The sequence below is a fragment of the Meles meles genome, chromosome 1 (genome assembly GCF_922984935.1).
Source record: "Meles meles chromosome 1, mMelMel3.1 paternal haplotype, whole genome shotgun sequence".
Taxonomy (NCBI): Eukaryota; Metazoa; Chordata; class Mammalia; order Carnivora; family Mustelidae; genus Meles; species Meles meles.
Genome location: NC_060066.1, coordinates 31,975,752 through 31,997,076, shown reverse-complemented (window position 1 = coordinate 31,997,076; position 21,325 = coordinate 31,975,752). Strand labels below are relative to the sequence as shown.

Genomic DNA, 21,325 nt, shown 5'->3' with positions numbered 1-21,325 from the left:
GTATGATTTCATATGCACCAGCAATGTTTTCATGTCTACATTAAATTTGATTATTTTAGTCATTTATACCTCCCTTGTTTTAATGCAAATATAAACTATCATGTGCCTGACAGAGTCACTAAATTAGGTAAAAGGGAATTATAATATCTCATTTAATGACACCTGCTTACATTTAATTTTAATTTAATGATACCAACCAACTTGATTCAGCCAAGAATCTTGAAGAACATATATTTTTTAAAATGAGCAGGTATTGAATTGCTAAAATATATGACACCTCATTTATTTATGTGCCAAACCTCATGCAGTCTTTTCAGAGGAGAGATTTCAGATTCTCATTTCAAAGCACATTAACTCTGAATTTGGATAAAATCCTAACACTTATGATTATATGATTTCCAAGCCCTTGGCAGATTAAAAACAGCAAATTAGAAAAGAGCAACACCCAGGGGCTCCTGGGTGGCTTGGTGGGTTAAACCTCTGCCTTCAGCTCCAGTCATGATCTCAGAGTCCTGGAATCGAGTCCCACATCGGGCTCTCTGCTCAGCGGGGAGCCTGCTTCCCCCTCTCTCTCTGCCTGCCTCGCTGCCTACTTGTGATCTCTCTCTCTCTCTCTTTCTGTCAAATAAGTAAATAAAATCTTTAAAAAAGGAAAAAGAGCAATAAACACATTAACAACAAATAATGGTAGCTGAGAGATCAACAGAAGAGATAGAGACTTTGTATTATTTATAACACACACACACACCCCATCACCATCACTGCCAGCAACAGCCTGAATTTCTGTTTTTTGAAATTGTAACATTTTTAAAACAATGCCACTTAATTGAATCAAGCTCGTCTATTCAAAGAATAGTAAAAAGTCCTAAAATAATTTTTACAAGAAATTTTAATATCATAGAAAATAAACATTTGTAATAAAAGAGCTGGATATAACTTTGCACATAGAATTTGATCATAACTTTTAAAAATTGAAAAGACATATCTTGAAAATAAATGCACTAAAATATTAACTATGATTTTCTTGGGCTGGTAAGATTATCTTTTTCTTCTACTTTTTCTATATCTTTTAAATGTTCTAAAATGTATATGTATTATCTAATAGAGATAATTAAAGTTACATTATTTTAAAATAATATTCAGTGGTCTAGTTAAATAGTTTATTGAGGGTCTATTGGGCATGTCTCTTGGATGCTATTTAAATTATTTGTTCTGTAAAATAATGGTAATAATTAGTCATACATTATGACATTAGAAAGAAAATTCTTGAATTAAGTCAGACATCATTATATATTTAGACAGGATGTTCATGTTATTTAAATAATATTGCAGACATTTGGCGAATTAAAATCATATTTCAGGTCAGGAGAACTGCAATAATTTAAACCAGAAAAGTATTTTAAAAAATTGTATGTAAACTGGGCACCTGGGTGGCTCAGTGGGTTAAGCCGCTGCCTTCAGCTCAGGTCATGATCTTAGGGTCCTGGGATCGAGTCCCACATCGGGCTCTCTGCTCAGCGGAGAGCCTGCTTCCCTTCCTCTCTCTCTGCCTGCCTCTCTTGTGATTTCTCTCTGTCAAATAAATAAATTAATTAATTAATTTAAAAAAATTGTATGTAAACTCATCTTGCGTATAGGAATGAAATGTTTATGTACAGTTTTTGTAGCATTTTTTCCATGTAAATCTGTTTCTTTGCATTGGGGGGAATAATTTTTAACATTTACTTAGAAGAATTCATAGTATTATCCAGAAAATCGTTAAATGTATGAAATATTTTTATAATGTTAGCTTGAAGTAATCATCTGCAGATTTTCTGAACTAATCACATGGACAGTTAAATTTCAAGATTTCCTTTATCAAATGATGTATTACACTGAACACATTTCTACATCTGCCTGTTTCTAAGTTATTTTCTCTCAGTTCAAAAATCTACTCTTGTGGATTCAGCTTTGTGCTGGGTCTCCTGAGAAGTTTCTGCTTTGCCCGCGGCTGACTTTTAGGCTCTGCCTATAGAGGGCGTCAGAAGAAAAATGCAAAGCCAGAGAGAGCGGGAACTCTGCTTGCCATTCCTGTGAATATTTATCTATGGAGCTCCCTTTCTTTACTTTGGCAACCAGGTTTGCTCCAGGAGCGACCCTTCTCTAAGTTCCTGTGTTTAATGATTCCAGACACTTCCTTTTTTTCCCTAGCCCTAGAATTAGTAGGGGCTTCCTACAGTTGCCATCTCTGTGATAACTTGGTGTTACCAACTTTATACCTAAACTGTTCTATCTCCTGGCTATATTGACTGCTACAGCATAATTTCCTAAAGCAGAAATACAGATTGATAAAATAATTTTCCTACTAGTTGATGTTATAAGTTAATATGGGTACATATTAACTCTTATAGAAGTTATCTGGACTTTGCAAAGAAGTTGTTCATATATAGGATATACCTATACATTCTATACATTCAGGGGTAGAAATCATAGTTCTTCTCATGACCAGCATAGCTTCCTGATCAACATTTTAAGGAATTAAAAATTGACTATATATACTCTATTTGTATGTGTGTATATGTCCAACTTATGGTATGTGTGTGTACTTACATATGTTATATATAAGTACACAAATATATATATATATATATAAAATTGTAAAAATATGACAGGAAGACAAGAAGGAAAAAACTTAAAAATTTAATATGGTTGTAGAATAGATCAATCATTAGTTCATAAAATAGATTAATTTCATCGTCCTACTTGCATCTAACTTCTGGACTCAGTAATAAGTTCATTGGTTAGTACAATAATCAGCACATCTGGTTACACATTCATCAGCTCAGAGGTGTTTGTATTGTTCTTATCAACAAGGTTGTTCCATCTTCCCATTTACTCTCTGTCCTGTTCCTACCATCAACCACTTACATTTGACCTTAGTTACAACCTAGATAATCTCAAGTTTCTAAATGCATAGGAAGAAAATATACCAGTGTCCTTCAATAAATGCCACATTCTTTATTGCTGACTTGGACTGACTTCTGCTAGCTCCTGAAATTCTTGGCCACCTTTGCCTGTCCCTAGCCATGACTATTTTTATTCCTGAATTTTTGAGCTTACTCTGGGTTCCTGGCTTGTCCCAGACCACACTTCTGGCTTACCTCTTCCCTTTTGCCACAATTTCGTATTGATGACTGAGTTGGTTATATGGTAACCATGTGAAATTCATCCCTTTCTATCTCACATCCTATAATTGCCATTCCTTGACACTTGAAACCCCTCAAAATTCTGGTTCTCCTGTGTGCCCTTCCACTTTCCCTAAGACTAGGTAGCGTTAGCCTTGCTGCTTCCCAAGCCTGCCAGCCTCTACTTAAGTAAAATGAGCAGAAAAGCCCAGGCCATAATGGGAGAAGTAGGTGACTACTTTTATTTTTCTGGTTATCTTGAAGTATTCAGGGAAGGATGTTATAAAGCCTTATGGCTGAGTTTGTCAGCTCTGGAGTCAGAATAGACTGAGCTCAAATCTTGGTTCAATCATTTACTAGTTGTATGACCTTAGGCAAGTTTCTTTATCTGTCTCTACCTCAGTTTTCTTAAGTATAATATGACTATAATGTATCTGCCTCAAAAATTTTTATAAGATTAATAAATTGAATAATCCATATAAATTTCTTAGAATTGTTCAGCACAGAAAAAGCACTCAAATGTTAGCAAAATGTTTATGTTACCCTTCAATAATGCTATTTCATGAGAGTTGATATTGAAAATTGAATATCCTAAGTGTATTTTCCTGACTTACCAACATTAGGGGAGGGTTATTAAGTAGACATAGCTTACTACTGAACCCTCCATCTCTATGCGGCATCTATATCCATAAATGAAAATGATAAATGAAAAAGGGAGAAAAATCACTACTAATAAAATCCTTCAGAATGTAATTTCAGTCTGTGTTTGAAAGGCCCAATGATTGTTAGGAATCTGGAAGAAGCAGTTACCAGAATAGAAATCTCAGAACAGCCTGTTCCCAGGTTGCTGGGTTAAGCAATTAATGGTCTAGCTGGGTTCGTATTTAGATTTGAGTACCAGACAAAAGATACTATTTTCACCCATGAAAGGGAACCTGTATGTACTTGGCTAACTTTTTTTTGCCCTAGACAGTGACTCCACAATGAACAGTTACCAATAATATATATCTGATAGATAGATAGGATAGATCATTCTTAATCTAATCATATATTTTAATGATCAGATGACTCTAAAGAACTTATTAGGGTTTGCAGATTTTCTCTGTAAGCATGATCACAATTGATCACATTTAAATTACTTTCAAGATTTCAGTAGAAATTGACCTAATTTTCTGTATGAGGAACTGACCCAAAGATGTAAAGTTAATGTGTCTAGTGTAACACAGCTAGTAATCAACAAATTGTTTACTCCAAATTTCTTACTCAAATTTAACATTCTTTCCATTACTGCAAGATGATGCCAATACTCTCTTGCTACTTCATAGAATGTCACAGAGTTTGAAAGTAACAATGGTAAAGATGGAATACCATTAATATTTGAACACTTTAATATTTGAAGAAACCAGCTAATCTACAAATCAAAGTAATTATGAATCCTTATTTTAGAAACTCACTAAAACAATTTATTTTCCTACTCAGGATATTGAGAAGAAAATCTTTAGTTTAATGTATATCTTCCAGAAAGAAAGAGCGAGAGAGAGAAAGAGAGAAGATACAACAGTAACCAAGATTTCAGTGTTTATTACATGCCAGGGGCTACAGTAAGCATTTACATGATTCACCTGATGTACTGCTCATGAGAATCCCACACAAAATACAACTTTTTCCCTAAATGGATGAGTGAGGAAAACAAACAAACAAACAAACAAACAAACTTAAAATCCAGAGAGGTTAAGTAGTTTTCCAAAGTCACACTGTCTCTACTAAGAAGGGGTCAGGATTCAAACTCAGAATAAGTTCTGAGCCCCTATTCTTAATCACAGTGCTATATGTTCTTGATTTTATTTGATTTAGCATTAGTAAGTGTGTATTTCTTCAATTCAGTAAGGGTTAGGATAGCAGGGATTGGTTAAAACGCAACAAGTTTCAGTGGTCTTGTGGCAGCAGCCCAGATGCTGTTGTCTGAGGCTCACAGTGGAACCGTGTGCATTCTGACCAACCACACGCTGCCAGCCAGCTGCACAGAATCCCAGTGTGTGATTCAGCTTAGACAGATGACCAGCATTTTCTTCCTGTGTGTGACTGACTAGCAGCTGTGACTCTAAATACACAGAATGATACACAGAGAATATTTTAAATAAGGATCGTTCCTAACATTATATCTTTTTTTTAAACCGTCTTAACCATTTTTTTTCCATCTTAACCATTTTTAAGTATACAATTCAGTAGTGTTAAGGATATTTGCATTGTTGTGAAAAAGATGCTCAGAACTTTTTCATCTTGCATATCAAAAACTTTATACCCATAAATGACTTTTTCCCATCTCCCCTTGTCCTCTTAATGCTAGCCCTTGGTAACTACCATTCTACTTTCTGTTTCTTTGAATCTGATGACTTTAGAGAGATTATATAAGTGGAATCATAAAGTATGTGTCTTTTGGTGACTGGCTTATTTCACTTATTAGTGAAGAAAGCATGTGTGCTTAGCATAAAGTTATCAAGGTTCATCTATACTGAAGCATGGGACAAGATTTCCATCCTTTTTGAGGCTGAATATTATTCCATTGCATGTACATACTGCATTCCATTTACTTATCGATTAATGGACATTGGGTTGCTTCTAACTCTTGGCTGTTATGAATAGCATTGCTGTGAACGTGAGTGTGCAGATATCTCTTTGGGACCCTGTTTTCAATTCTTGTGTATATAGATACAGAAGCAGTATTTCTGGATCTTTTGGTAGTTCCAATGTTAATTTTTTGAGAACCATCCCTATTGTTTTCCATAGTGATTACAGCATTTCACTGCCCTACTCACAGTGCGCTAGGGATGGAATTCTCCACATCCTTGTCAACACTTGTTTTGTCTGTAAAACATTGTATCTTTTTCAGGTTTTGGTGAGGCAATTTATTTTTTATTTCAAAAATGTACTATCCTTGAAGGCCTCTAAATGTTTAATTTCAGGAGCTAAATATTTCCCAGAACATTCCTTGAGTAAATGAGTAACTTGCTCTTTGAACCTAAAACACGTTATTTGTTTCTTCATTCTTTTGACTACCACTGTCTTACCAGGCTCTAAAAGCTTCTTCAAATTAGTCCAAGGGAGACAAGTGGGAAGGTGTAGACTTCTTACTCTGACAGTCTGGTAAAGATGGAGGGAAAAAATGGTTCTATTCAAAGACCCTTAGTACTTGAAGATTTAGAATTTAGGATGGAAATAAACCCAGTAAAATAGCAAGAATGTTTGAAAGAGAAGCCACCAACCCACTGCTGTAGAAGGCTGAATTCCAGGGAAATATGCCCAATATCCTTGAAGCTGAGAAGTAAGTTTCTGAAATCATTCCTTTCTATATTCCTATTTCTCATTTACTTGAAACATGCATCATGAGTTGGGGGAAAGCATATCCTGCTAGTGAAGCATGGAAATTAACCAACTGACAGAATCTTATCCAAGTAACAGTGGATTTGGGTATTTGTATAGTGACCCTATTAAAGAGTACATACCAGAAATTGCCAGTCTTTGACTTTAAGAATAAAGCACTAGGGCGCCTGAGTGGCTCAGTGGGTTAAAGCCTCTGCCTTCGGCTCAGGTCATGGTCTCAGGGTTCTGGGATCGAGTCCTGCATTGGGCTCTCTGCTCAGTAGGGAGCCTGCTTCCTCCTCTCTCTCTGCCTGCCTCTTTGACTACTTGTGATCTCTGTCTGTCTAATAAATAAATAAAATCTTTTAAAAATTAAAAAAAAAAGAATAAAGCACTATTATATTAGTTGTCTGTAATATTCTGATGCTGCAGTATGAGTCTTAAAAAAAAAACCCAACAACTCTTAAGGACATTTATCTTATTTCTATTAGTATCATTTGATTTTTCTTGTTTACATTTCTCGTTTCACTAGTAGAAACTTGTAGAGGCAAATGTCTTTTTCACTCTAAACATTAGAACAGAAGAACAAAGTGAAATTGTAATGTGTTTAATGTCACATGTATTCACAATAAGATAATATTTAGAGTCTCAAAAGAATTGTTAATGTGGGGAAAAAATCAGAAAATTTCACCTTTTACAGCCAGTGACTGATAAATTTTCTAATGCTATCAAATGATTTATAAAAACAATTGATAAAAAAAACATAGCAAGACAGATTTTTTTTAATGTAAAGAAGAACAAATATTGGCCAAAACTCAGGGTGGCTCACTTGAAAAGAAATAAAAATAACGAAAGCCTGTTAGGTTACGTAAGACAAGATTAAGTGGAAGTATAAGAGTAAAGGTTAATAATAAGCTAAAAACAAGGCACTTGTTCTGTGAGACATGTAAAAGTAGCAAACCTGAGGACAATGCAGTTTTCTTTTCTATATTTATTCTGTTATGATTCTGTTATGATTATCTAGCATGATGAATGAAATAGGAATATTCCTGCCATTATAGAACATAGTATAACTTCTTTGGGGGGATAAGTATTCAATAATGGAGAGTGCTTTTATTTTTAAATAAAAATAGTCTTTTACTTTCAACTTTAGCCTTTGCTAATTTTAAAAAGCCAATTTCCTTATTAAATTTTTGGTAAGACTGTATAGTAACAAAGTTGGAGGGAAAACACTGCATTTTATAAAGTACAAAAAAACCCCAAAATGAAAAAATTCTCATGAAGCAACAGACAGCAGTATTGTATTTCCTGTTGTTAGAAATAATTGCTAAAGCTTATCACTTGACTAGCAGGCTTGTTTTATGAAGGAATCACTAATACATAATACAGTGAGACTTTGGAGAAGTCTATGAAATTGATCACAAAGTGGCCATGAAACAAATAGAAGATTTCTTAGAGAAAATTGGTATAGAATAGAAAAAAACAGAGACCTTTGACTTCTCCAGGGGCCTTTTTAGTAGTAGAAGGAAAATAATAAGTAATGTGCAACCATAGTTATAACACTATTTGATTTCTTTCTAGTCTTTCTAGTTTAGTCAATGAAATAACAAGGGAGCACCATTTTCTGATGGACACTAACAACATAGTCAGAAACTATTTGACTTATTTTGTTATAATACTGATTTCAGATAGTGGGTGGATTTTTATGAAGTTCTGAGAATTATACAGAGATGTTTAAATACATATAATTACTCCAAACTGCCAGTCCCTCAGATGTCTTTTGGAGTATACTTTCTCTCACTAGGTGTCCCCCTCTTGCGTGAGATACCCTTTATAGCAATTCCACAGAATTAGCTACTGTGGGATCTTGGTAGGGACCAACCGTGGTATCGGGTTTCCAGAAAATAGACTACTTTGCTCTGCCATTGGTGGGAGTGAAGGTCAATACCTACACAAACTCCTTCTCTCTCTGGCCAGCCAGCTGCAGCTCAGCTAGGTTCACTAATCACTTTGAAGATGCTCACTTGGCTTGACATGAGAATGAAGATTTCCCTAGTTCTTGCCCAAACCATATGGGGTTTGGGGTGGAAACTCAATATTCTGATGACTTTTTCCAAAGAAGTTCTTTTTTGACATCTTTCATATCAACTGGTTCATACCTTTTAGGTATGTGGTGGACCAATGCTGGCCAAACCAATGTTATAGTCTCCTTAGCGTCACTTTTAGGATATGGAGATGTTTGGTACCGACTTCACAGTTTCAGCAGTGGGGTTCTCAGATGAAACTGAAACAAAGTTCTACCTCCATAGTTTCTATACATCTGACAGATCTAGTTATGCTAGTTTTTAACATATTCTCACCAATTAGGGTTTTAAAAAAATCAAAAACTTTTTTGAGGTAATGATTGATATACAAAAAAGCAGTATATATTTATGTATACAGCTTGATCAGTTTGGAGATAAGTATCTCATATATCCTTGAGGCCATCTATCCCATAAACATCCATCATCTCCAAAAGTTTCCTCCCACCCTTCTTACTTAATTATTCTTATGATAAGAACACTTAACATTAGATCTACCTTCTTAGAATTTTATTTAGTATACGATATATTATTGTTAACTATACCCATTATGTTGCCCAGTAGATCTTTAGAACTTACTCATCTTGCATAACAGAAACTTTGTACCCTCTGACTAATAATTCTTCCAAGCCCCTGGTAAGTACCATTTTACTCTCTGTTTCTATGAGTTTGGCTATTTTAGATTGTTCGTATAAATGGGATCATGTAGGAGTTACTCTTCTGTACTTGACTTCTTTCACTTAGCATAATGTCCTCCAGGTTCAATCAATGGGAGAAGGGATTGTGTTTTGTGGAAAAGACTTTTTAAAGAAATAACTTTTTTTATTTATAAGAAATAACTACTTAGAGATATAGCTTGTAAACTGAATATTAATTGAAAGCACAGTTTTTCTTTAAGGGGTAAGCACAATTCATAAGTCTAGGCATTTTTATATAAGAATAGAGTTATTTGATTCCATTAACTCATAAATTTAACAGATTAAGTTCCCTTAAAATTTATTCCCATTTACAAACCTAGTTAAATAAGCTTCTTCAAACATTTTAAACGATACTTTTTTTTAAACAAACACTATAAATGCCTAATGGAGCAAATTTAAAATACAGTAAGTCAATATTTTTAGATATTTAACTCCTATAAAACTAATAAATCACGTCTATAAATGTCATAAATTAGATTCTCCGAAGCATTTCAAACATCATAAAATCATGCCTGGAAGCAAGACTTCCAATTAAAGATGGCAGATGAAATATAACCATTAAGGTTTGTTTCTTTTCAATACTCAAGTTAAATGACAGTAAAGTGATTTTTTTAAAAAAGGAAAGATAGGACAAAGGGCAAAATGCAAAAGAGGGAATAATAATAGGAACAATTTGGAGGCTGGAAAGCTTAGGAGATAGAGAAGCTAGCAGAAAAGTTAAGAGGCACCAAATTATAGTGCAGAATTCCCAAAAGCCAGTTGGTGATATTGAGTCTGAAAGATAAGACTAAAAAGTCTGTTTATAAACTAGATTTACCCAAGAGAAAAGACCTAAAGTTATGGACATTAAGTATTCTATGAATCAGCTCCACGAGAGGATCTTACAGTAAAGAGTACAGCATGCAAGCCTCTTTGCCAGTAAGCTTTTTTTGTGTCCTGCTCTTAAATAGGAAAGCTGTTGAGGTGCATTCCAGAATTTAAAGACTCTTAAATTCTTAATTTAAGCACTTTTAAATTACAGCTTCTAATATGAGAATATTGACCAAACCAAATGCACAGGGGGAAAAAAATGGAAGTGGGGTAGAGGGGGGAAGCTTCTAAAACATCATTAATACTCTCAACAGGATTATTTTGTATCCATAAACCCAAATAGGGTGATACAGGAAGGAATATTCAAAAACAAAAAATAAAAGCTCTAAAAGATTAAAGAGACAATTGTATAAATGAGAAACTCAGTAAAGCCTTTTGAAGGAACTCTTCCCCAAAGTAAACAAATAAGATAAGAAGAAAAGAGGAAATAAATATATAGAAAAATTAGACAACGTTGTGGAAGTCCATTTTCTAAACAAGAGTTTGAAAAAGAGACGCAAGGGAAAAATTGAGTGGAGAAAAGTCAGAGAAACTACTTGGGAAAATTTCCCAAAACTGAAAGACTTGAGTTTCCAATTTGAAAGATCCCAGTACCAAGAACAATGAATAAAAATAAACCAACACCCAGGTATATTATCATGAAACTTAAGAAAACTTGTGACAAAGAAAAGGTCCTCACATATTCTGGAGGACATATTTATTTACTGGATCAAGAATTAGAATAGTATATAACTTCTCTGTAGGAAACTGTAAGACAATGGAGTATGCCTTCAAAATTCTAATGGTGAATTATTTCCTACCAAAAGTTTTAATAAAATTATAAATAATATGTGAGAGTAGAATAAAGCCATTTTCACACATACATGTCTTTAAAATTTCCCTCCCATACATCATTTCTTGGGTGCCCCATCAGTACAAAAAGATAAAGCAAAGAAGAGAAAGGTATAGAATCCAGAAGACAGAGACACCTATAAGGAAGAAGTAAAGAGCATCTCCTGAGGGACAGTTCCACTGAGAGAGCTATTCTATACATTAGTTCAGGCTGAAGCAGCTCAGAATGGAGAGAGTTCAAGGCTGGCTCTGGGGAGTGGAAAAAGAAAGAGATTGGAGGATCTGCTTTTTAATAAGAAGCCCATGAGTACTAACTGTTGGCTTCTTTTAGTTCATAGGGTTGTGATTTAAAAATTAAAACTAAGATTGTAAAGAGACAAAACAATCAGATCACCATGTTGTAGAAAATTCACACAAATCCAATTGGAGTAATATTTCTTTATCATCTCTCTGCTTTTTTTTGTATGCTTTCCTTGTGATAAAAATTACAGTTCAACCAAGGAGATGGTTATCATCATCTCCAGTCTACTACAGTAACTGTAGTCATTGATTTGGGTTGTGGATGGTGATTCTGGGTTTCTCAGTCCTACTTATAGAAAAATCTACCAAAATACAGGTTAACAAGCCAAACCTCTTTTTTTTTTTTTTTTAAGATTTTATTTATTTGACAGAGAGATCACAAGTAGGCAGAGGCAGGAAGAAAGAGAGGGGGAAGCAGGCTCCCCGCAGAGCAGAGAGCCTGATGTGGGGCTCGATCCCAGGACCCTGAGATCATGACCTGAGCTGAAGGCAGAGGCTTTAACCCACTGAGCCACCCAGGCTCCCCCTAAATCTCTTCCTTTAATGGGGCTTTTCAAGCGCACCCCTTTTAACAACCTAGTAAATCACATGTTCCCTTATTCATTTTTCTCTCCTATCATCTCAGGCAACTTTTGTCTGAACTAATTTACTAGGTTATATACCTATTATCCAGATTACAAGTTACATTTTCTGCCTGACTGAATTTACAACAGTTCTTTTTTTTTTTTTAATTTTACATTATCTCATTATTCACCATTCTACATACTATAGTAATTCGGTTCTTCTTGGAACTTATATATAAGTAGATAAAGGCAAAAAAAAAAAAAAAGAACATTGTAAATAAGTAAATTGTATAATAAATTAAGTGATAAGTGCTGCTGGATAAAGAGATGATAAAGGTGATCAGAGGTGCCAGGTTGGGGTGTGTTGCAATTTTCTTTAATGTTAGTAAGGGTAAGTCTCCTGGGTGGCTCAGTGGATTGAGCCGCTGCCTTCGGCTCGGGTCATGATCTCAGGGTCCTGGGATCGAGCCCCGCATCGGGCTCTCTGCTCTGCGGGGAGACTGCTTCCTCCTCTCTCTCTGCCTGCCTCTCTGCCTACTTGTGATCTCTCTCTCTGTCAAATAAATAAATAAATAAATCTTTAAAAAAAAAAAAAGAAGATGACGAAGATGAGCAAAGATCTTTAGGAGGTGAGAGGTTAGCAATGCAGATACCTGGGGAAAATAGAATTCCAGGAAGACAGAAAGAAAGGCCAAGAGGCAAGAACTTGCTTTATGCATTTCAGGAGTATCCAAGTGAATGTGACTGGAATGAAATGAACAGGGGAGAATAAATGGGAGATAATTTTGGTGAGATAATGGGGATCACATAATATAGCATCTTAGAAGCTTTTATTCTGGATCGTAGGACTACAGCCCTTACCCAGAGTGAAACAAACAGTGACAAATGATTTTGAGCAAAGAAATGGCAAGATCTGATTTACATTTCATTCTATCTGAAATGGAGAAAATTGAAAATGGAAACCATTGAACCAACAAGAATGGAAGCAGACAGACCCGTTAGAGGTTATTGTTGGGTTCAGGTAGGAAATAGTAACGGTCTTGACCAAGATGGTAGTGATGGAGGCAATGAGAAGTGCTCACGTTCTGTTTATATTTTAAGTGAAGAGCCAACAGATTTTCCTTGTAGGTAGGATGTGGTGTTTGAGAGAGTAAAGAGAAAGTAAAGAAAAACAAAATGAGAAGTTAAATGTTCCTCCAAGGCTTTTGGTCCAAGCAAATGGATTTTCCCTCATGTAAAATGGGAAATAGGAGGGTAGAGCAGGTTTACAGAGAATTCATGAGTTTATTTTTGAACATGTTAAGTTTGAGATGGCCAGAAGGGTATACAAGTGGAGAATAAGCAAGTTGGCTATGTGAATCTGGGGTTGGGGAGGAAGAGTTTTGTGCTGGAAATAATTGCTTTGGGAGTTTTCAATATGTGGATGATAAATAAAACCTTGATGAGCTCACCAAAAGAATAAGCATGGACAAATGACCAAGAACTGAGGCCTGCATGTCTTCAGTTTGGGGAGAAGAAGACCTGGCGAAAGAGGGCAACCAGTTCAGTAGGAGAAAAACTATGAGACCGTGATCTCCTAGAAGCCAGTAAAGAAAGTGTATGAGGAAGGGGTATAGAGGTCAAGGTTTGAATGGGAATTCAGATGACCATTGTTTCTATGAAGGTCAAGGGCTCTGATGACTTGAACAAGAATGTTTCAGTGCAATAGTCAGCCTAGAAGCCCAACTAGACTGGATTTAAGAGAGAGCATGAGAGATATTAGAAATGGAAAATAAAGGAAATTTCAAAGAGTTTTTCTGCAAAGGGGTGAAGAAGAAGGGAGTGCTCATCGATGGAGTAAATTGGCTCAAGGGAGGGCTCTTTTTAGGATGGGGGAAATAACAACATGTTTTGATGTGAATGAGAGTAATCCAGCAAGAAGGGGCAAATATGACAATATGCAGTACAGAGTTTCAGAAGGATTGTCTTTGAGTGGGTGAGAGAAGAGGAAGCTAAATGAGCTGAAAAGTAGGAACACATGAGAAAACTGAGCTAGTGGGGGCAGGTGCCAGTAGGAGGGTTGATATAACCCTGAGAGTCTGTGCAAGTTCTCTGAATGCCTCACTTTGTGCAATAAATTAGGTGGCAAGGTCATCAACTGAGAATATGGATGGAGGGAGAGTTAATGAGGGCTTTTTTAGGAGAAAGGAAATGGTGTGAAATCCCCTTCTAGGAGAGTGGGAGAGTGCATAATGGGAAAAGAGAGTACCCGTGCCACGCAGCACTCTGGGATCACTGGAGACACACAGAAATACCTCTGGAAAGCCTGCTTGTCATGCCTCTATAGCTGAATTTGAAAATACAAAGCAACTTTACAGTTGTTTTTTTAAGATGACTTTGACCGAAGAATGTTCTCAAACAATAGGCTAACCTTCTCCTGGCAGTCCAAACAGGTAAATGTGCAATGGTTAGTGGGCTTCTGTGTGAGATGGGTGTGCACATTTATGGCTGCGGCTGGGCCTAGATCCACTCCCCTATCTGGCTTTTCGACTCTCCCTGTTCTTGAAACCTTTCTGGATGCCCTTCCATGCGTTTCCCTCTCTTTCTGGTGTGTATTTCCTTCTTATGGTATTTCTAGATGGAACTGTTAGTATATGAACTGATGGGCATTACCAGTATTTTTGAGCTGGGGGAAAAGAGAAAAAAGAAAACAAGTACTAGAAGACCTGAGCACAGAGAAAGGAAAGATACATATTTAGATAAGAAAAGACTCAGAATGAGAGGCCCGTGAAGGTGAGAGTTGCTGTGAGGCCTGCTGTGCCATGTGGTACATATGAACAACAGCAGTAGAAAGAAAGCAGGATGATGGTATGAGATGATCTCAGGAGGACACCTGAGCTCACTTGAGTTACTTCTAGTGGCACTTTCAGATATTGGGTTAACTGAACACTGACTCTTATTTAATGATCTCACTTTTCAAGCAAGGAGGAATGTATTTCTTGTGTCTTTGTTTTCATTTATTTACAAGAAATACGTGGAATCCCTCATTTACTTTTTTTTTAAGATTTTATTTATTTATTTGACAAGAGAAAGAGAGATCACAAGTAGGCAGAGAGGCAGGCAGAGGGGGAGGGGGGAAGCAGGCTCCCTGCCAAGGAGAGAGCCTGATGCAAGGCTCGATCCTAGGACCCTGAGATCATGACCCCAGCCAAAGACAGAGGCTTTAACCCACTGAGCCACCCAGGTGCCCCCCTCATTTACTTTTAAGCCAAGCAGTCTCTCTCTCTCTCTCTCTCTCTCTCTCTCTCTTTTTTTAAGGCTAGAGTATTTTTTTTAAGTTTCTGTATTTATGTAATCCACCCCTAAACTCACAGCCCCAAAATCAGGAGCCACGTCCCCTTCCAACTAAGCCAGCCAGATGTTCCAAACCAAGCAGTTTCTTATAGTATGACATAATAGTTAAAAGCTTCCTATCAGGGTTTGTATATCTCAGCTGCGTGATCTTAGACAAATGATTTAATCTCTCATTGTTTGGTGTTTTAATATCTATGAGTTATAGAGTTGGTCTGAAAATTAAATAGTATTATTACAGATAAGGTACATTTTACTACTTACTCCCAACATTCCAAGGCCAGGCAGCTAGTAAACAGTGGAACTGGAACTATGACCGCCACCACCAGCACAGTTTTAAAATCTGATTCTTAGAGGTCCCATGACTAACTGCTGTCCACTTGGAAATAAAATCAGAAGGCAAGCATGAGTCTTTCTTGATCCTTGAATTGAAAACTCCATTTTTAGAGGAAGAAAAGAATTTACACATTATTTCTCTGAGGATATCCATGTTTTATTTATCTTGCAAGACATACTGACTTGATGGAATATTTAAATGTAAAGTTATTCAGTTAAAGGAAAAGGAAAGGACCCCTGGGTCCTCAAGCTATAGGTGCCTTTTTGACACACTGCTGCCTCCTGCTGCCTGCTGCCTAACTTGGCTTTTTCACATATCATAGCTTCTAAAATTAATAAGCTAAATCTCCCCCACTATTGCAGAGCCATACTAAAGAGGAAACTCAGTCCCTGAGGTGAGCACAGTTACACTAAGGGTGGAAGATTTAGGATTAGACGACCGAAAAGCCACTTCTTCCTTCCCGTATAAATGTCAACAAATGACTTATTGGATGCCCACTATGAGCCTGGTGCTGTTAGAAAATACTCAAAATGGAGAAGTGAAATCCAAGAAATCTGCACTGATAAAACTGGTATTCTCGTGTGAATAAATAGCCAACAAATAGGGCAAATCAGTAAATAAAATACTTAAGTTCATGATTGATACATTTAATAATAATATTGGTGACTAATATTTGCAGGTCACTGTGAGAAGAGCAAGCTAAAGGCACGATTCCAAGTGCTGTCTATGCTTTGCTTCATTGGATTCTCACAGCAACTCTCAAGCAGCTATTTAACTTTAATCTTAACCTTAACCTTTGGTGAAGATACTGAAGCAAGGCAGGAATGATCCTAAGAGGTGGAACCAGGCCCTGAAACAGAGCTCCTCTCTCTCCAGAAGTATTGAGGGCAGTCTTCTCAAGGGTGATGACACTAAAGAGGAGAAACCAAGCGTTTGAAGATCTAGGGGACAGCAAGCCATGCAGGAGGAACAGTGTGTGCAAAGTGAGTTTGGGATGTCTAGGTGCCAGAAAAAAGAGCCACGTGGCTGATTAGAGAAGCCTGCAGGGAAAGCATCAGGTCTAGGTCATGCTGAGGAGCTTGAATTTTAATCAGAAGAATAGTCTTAATCCTAATAAGGAGTTCACTCTGGATGTTAGAAGGAAAATAAATTGTAGGAGGGAGGACAAGAGTTGGTAAAGGCAACTAATTGGAGAGTAATAACTTCTGTCCCACCTAGACCTCCTTCCTCTTCCCGAGGCCTAAGGTGTATGAGTCTGCATGTTGACTCCTTCACAAGGGCCATAGACCCAACCAAATCTATGATTTGTGGCTGAAAACCAAACTCAACTCTGCTCCTGAAACCAATGAGCCCCATGACACCAGGCCCAGCTGATATCCTGCATCTGCCAAGGGGAGTTCTTTTTCTTTGTAATTTTGCATACAGGTGCCATATTGAATAGTGCCAGGATTGACTCCACTTGTCTTTTTTATCCCAAACAGCATATAGACCTAGCATGGGGGCATATACGTAGTAGGTTCTTGGTCCATCTGGTTTACTTGATTCTGATTTAATCTAGTCTGGTTATAGAATGTAAGACCATAAATTCAAGATGTAGACTCTGTTTTGATTATTTGCCCAGGGTGTATGCAGAAAGGAATGAAGTTGAGGGTCCCGCCAAGCCCAACTGAACAGCTCCCGTATCTCAATCTCAAACAGGGCAAGTAAAACATAAGTGTCTATTAAACTGTTGAGACTTTAATTTTTAATCCTCTGGCAACTGATAGGACATGTGGCTCTGTCTGTTTGAGGGCTGGTTTTTTTCTTGTTTCCAATAAAGTAAATCCTCAAAGAAAGGCAGGCTAAGAGGGATCTTAACACCAGTATTGCTCTATAAGAGAAAAGTTTTGTCAACTTTGAAATTAATTCAAAATTAAATTAACCATCTGGTTCACTTGGCAGTTTGTTAAAGGTGCTCTGCAACTAGTCAAGCCAGGGGGCCTCTTGGTTACACGTAAGAATGGAGGCGTGGAAACCTGTTCCCTTCCCCTAACTACTGCTTACTTATCTGCTATTTCATTTTAAGACTTTATTATTCATTTGAGTGGTAGCTCTTGTTTGGAGACTTAAAGTTCTCATCTGTCTTTTTGCTTTGAGTGTGAATGAGTTCAAAATCTCTTCTAAGAAGAACAAGTTCAGTTAATGAGACCAAAAATCACTGGTACCTAAAATTTCAGAGGATGCCAGCCAGGGGTGATCTGAGGCATGAGATCTGGAGCCCAAGGACACTGGTAAAAATAGACTGATTCATATTGCTGTTAATAGTTAAAAGGAATCTATGAAACACAGACAACAGAGACTGGGCACAAAGGAACCAGAACTGGTCTCTCTTCCCTTAAAAGGTGCTCAGTCTTATATAATCTCCCTGCCTAAAGGTGCAAGTACTACCCAGAAGGGAGAGTGGCCAGTGGGAAATTCTAGATGTGGGCCACATGTGGCCCGTGGACCACCAGTTTGCAACCCTTGCTTTAAAATTACATAGGGTTGGGGCGCCTGGGTGGCTCAGTGGATTAAGCTGCTGCCTTCGGCTCAGGTCATGATCTCAGGGTCCTGGGATTGAGCCCCGCATTGGGCTCTCTGCTCCACAGGGAGCCTGCTTCCTCCTCTCTTTCTGCCTGCCTCTCTGCCTACTTGTGATCTCTCTCTCTGTCAAATAAATAAATAAAATCTTTAAAAAAAAAAAAAAGTAAAATTACATAGAGTCGAGACACCTGGGTGGTTCAGTGGGTTAAGCCTCTGCCTTCAGCTCAGGTCATGATCCCAGTGTCCTGGGATTGAGCCCCGCATTGGGTTCTCTGCTCAACAGGGAGCCTGCTTCCCCATCTCTCTTTCTGCCTGCCTCTCTGCATACTTGTGATCTCTCTCTGTCAAATAAATAAATAAAATCTTTAAAAAAAAAAGCATCATTTTAAAAAATTAAAATAAAATAAAATTACACAGAGTCATAGTCCCTCTGAGAAAGAAGCGTGCATGGAACTTGCCTTTTGCTTTATTAACAGTCACATCATTACATTCTCTGTTGAAATGGAGGCATCATTCCCCCTTAAGAAAGCTGGAGCTAGGGGTGCCTGGGTGGCTCAGTGGGTTAAGCCGCTGCCTTTGGCTCAGGTCATGATCTCGGGGTCCTGGGATCAAGTCCCGCATCAGGCTCTCTGCACAGCGGCGAGTCTGCTTCCCTCTCTCTCTCTCTGCCTGCCTCTCTGTCTACTTGTGATCTCTGTCAAATAAATAAATAAAATCTTAAAAAAAAAAAAAGAATGCTGGAGCTATACTTTGTGGGGGAAAAAATAAAGGCAGCATTTATCTAGTTTCTTCGGTCACTTTTACAGCATGCAGGAATAGTGGAAGTGGCCTTTTCCTCCTTGCTTGTAAATGAGCCCACAGGCTAATAGGAATAGGGCATATCCAATAAAGGTAGCAAATAAAAGTCTTGGAGCAGTATTCAAATTCTCTGTAACTCACTGAAATTAGAATTCAGTGTTTTTGGAAATGGGGCCTGTGGCATGCCTAGCTGCAGGCTAAGAGATCCATGTTAGAGAAAGAGCAGTTAATAGGAACTCTTGTTAAAAAAAAAAAAAAAAAAAAAAAGTTGAATAAGGTTTTAGATTTTTGAAAATGCATTTCAAATATTCTTTATCCTTAATTTTGTGATTTCAATCTACCATATATTGTTTTCAAAGTATAAATTTTTGCGAAAATTCCTACCGAACTTCCCTTTTATCTAGTAACTCATTTAGTTAATTCAGTGAATATTTATTAGCAGCTACTAGTGCCAAGAACCCATCTAAGAACAAGAGATCCATCAATTAACAAAAAAGATAAAGATACCTGTCCTCGAGGAGCTTATCTATTAAAACTGAAAAATAATAAATTTCCTGGTATGTTGGGAGGAAATAAGTACGATGGGAAAAACGAAAGTAGAGCAAGTTAAGAGAGACTGAGTCTAGGGGTTATGTTACCCTGCATTTTTATTTTATTTATTTTTATTTATATGAGAGAGTGAGTTGGCCAGAGTGTGGAGATGATTTTGTTTACCCGAATATTCAGAACAACAAAGGCAGTTCATAGACGTGCAGTGGAAAGGAGTAATTTCCAACTATTACTCGGCTCCAACTACTACTCGGTTTTTTTCTGTAGAATTTGAACTGCTTGAAATGCAGTAAAGGAAAGAACTGAAAGCAAAATGGTCTTTTTGCACAACTAGAACTTCCCTAGATACTCAGTCTAATCACCAATAAAATTCAGACCAGAGAAAAAAGATCATCATAAGTGATGGTGTTAATGATTCACAGCCATGTGTGCTCTGTGTCTGAGTCCTTACTGTATGTGCTTTTTAATCTCCTAATTTTAGAGCATTTTCTAAAAATAATCAGATAGCTTGGCAAGTCTGCATTTCTGCAGAACCCTGATATTTAGAGTCCACAAAGGGATTATTATTAATGTGTGAAATTGCCTCCCTAGCAACCCAAATGTATCCCATGAAACAAAAAACTGTTCATGAATATCTGAAGTTATATTTTAATTTTGACTTATGCTTAACATTTTGTATTCAGTGAACCAAAAGTTGCAAAATTCAAAAGGCAGCTGTTTTTAAGCTGTGCATTTCATAGCTGGATAGTAATTCCATCTAGTGCCTTTTAATATTTTTGGAAAGAATAAAAATATAAAAACAAAACTCATGAGCAGAACTTTGCTAATTTTGAAGGGCTTAATATTTATTTTCATATGATCCAGATGGAATACAGTCAGGATGAAATTTTAGTATAAATTTCATCTTTAAATATAGTCTGAAAAATTCAATTCACACTATGGGATATCTCGCTCTCAGAAAATTAACAGGAGGTGCCTCGTGGTTTAAGTAAACGTAACTGCCTTAAATTGAGCCTGACTCTGTGGATAATATATTATTGCCTGCCAAATGCTATCATATGTGCTTTAGTATCAGTTAGGGATTTTGGATCACTAATGACTAAGTGACTTGGGTCATATTTGATCAAGCTGACAGTGTGACCTATGAAATTCATTTATCCTCCAAGATTGTCACTAGTTAGCTATTTCTCCAGACAGTTTTTGCCTGTAGCCTCTGTTCTTATCCCTAATATGTCTGATTCCTACATGGCTCAGGAAGGCAAAGGTGTCAACGGTCCTTTGCATAAGCACACACAGGTGTGAAGATAACCTTTTCTATCTTACAGGGAACCATCTGGTGAGACAACCCTGTAGATTCTGTAGAATCCTTCTTTCATTAAGAAGGCTCGCTGAAGGGCAAGTAAGAGGATAGTGTTAGGTCCTTCTCACACACAGCACAACTGTTCTTTCTTCCCAGTGGCTGTTTATTACTGAGAGGAGGAAATGTCAGCATCCCTTCATCAGATGCGAACTCAGCATCTGAAACAGTAAAAATTGGTGGAAGGACATGAAGTCAGTCCACCACAGTGGTTAAAATGTTTACTAATTAAATACAATTGTGACTCAATGCTCTGAAGTAAAAAGAACTTTGAGGGTGAAGTCAATATTTGCATGATTTGAGAGACTCCTTACTTTATGTATCTTTCTTCAAATATCTGAACTGGGTCATATTTGTTCTTCAACCAGGAACAAAAAGAGATTCTTTTTCTTTGGGCCCACAGATGTATTCGATTGTTATCAAGTTTCTTACTGGGAAAGGTTAAGTTAATATTTTTACAACAGATAAAATCTTCAAAGTGAGCCACAAGCTTAAGTAACGAGAGATTTTATAAGGCTAGAGTGT

General features: G+C 37.0%; 1 protein-coding gene across 3 annotated transcripts in view; it reads left to right on the top strand.

The window, feature by feature from the left end:
* The window catches only part of OXR1 (oxidation resistance 1), a 454,407-nt gene that overhangs the window by 285,105 nt on the left and 147,977 nt on the right, over nucleotides 1-21,325 (top strand). The window contains exon 1 of one of the 3 annotated variants that reach the window (XM_046004539.1): nucleotides 6,232-6,486. The exons of the other annotated variants lie outside the window; for them this stretch is intronic. The gene's annotated coding sequence lies outside the window, so the exon portion shown is untranslated. Of the gene's footprint in view, nucleotides 1-6,231; nucleotides 6,487-21,325 lie in introns of those variants that run through there. 3 annotated transcript variants of the gene reach the window in all.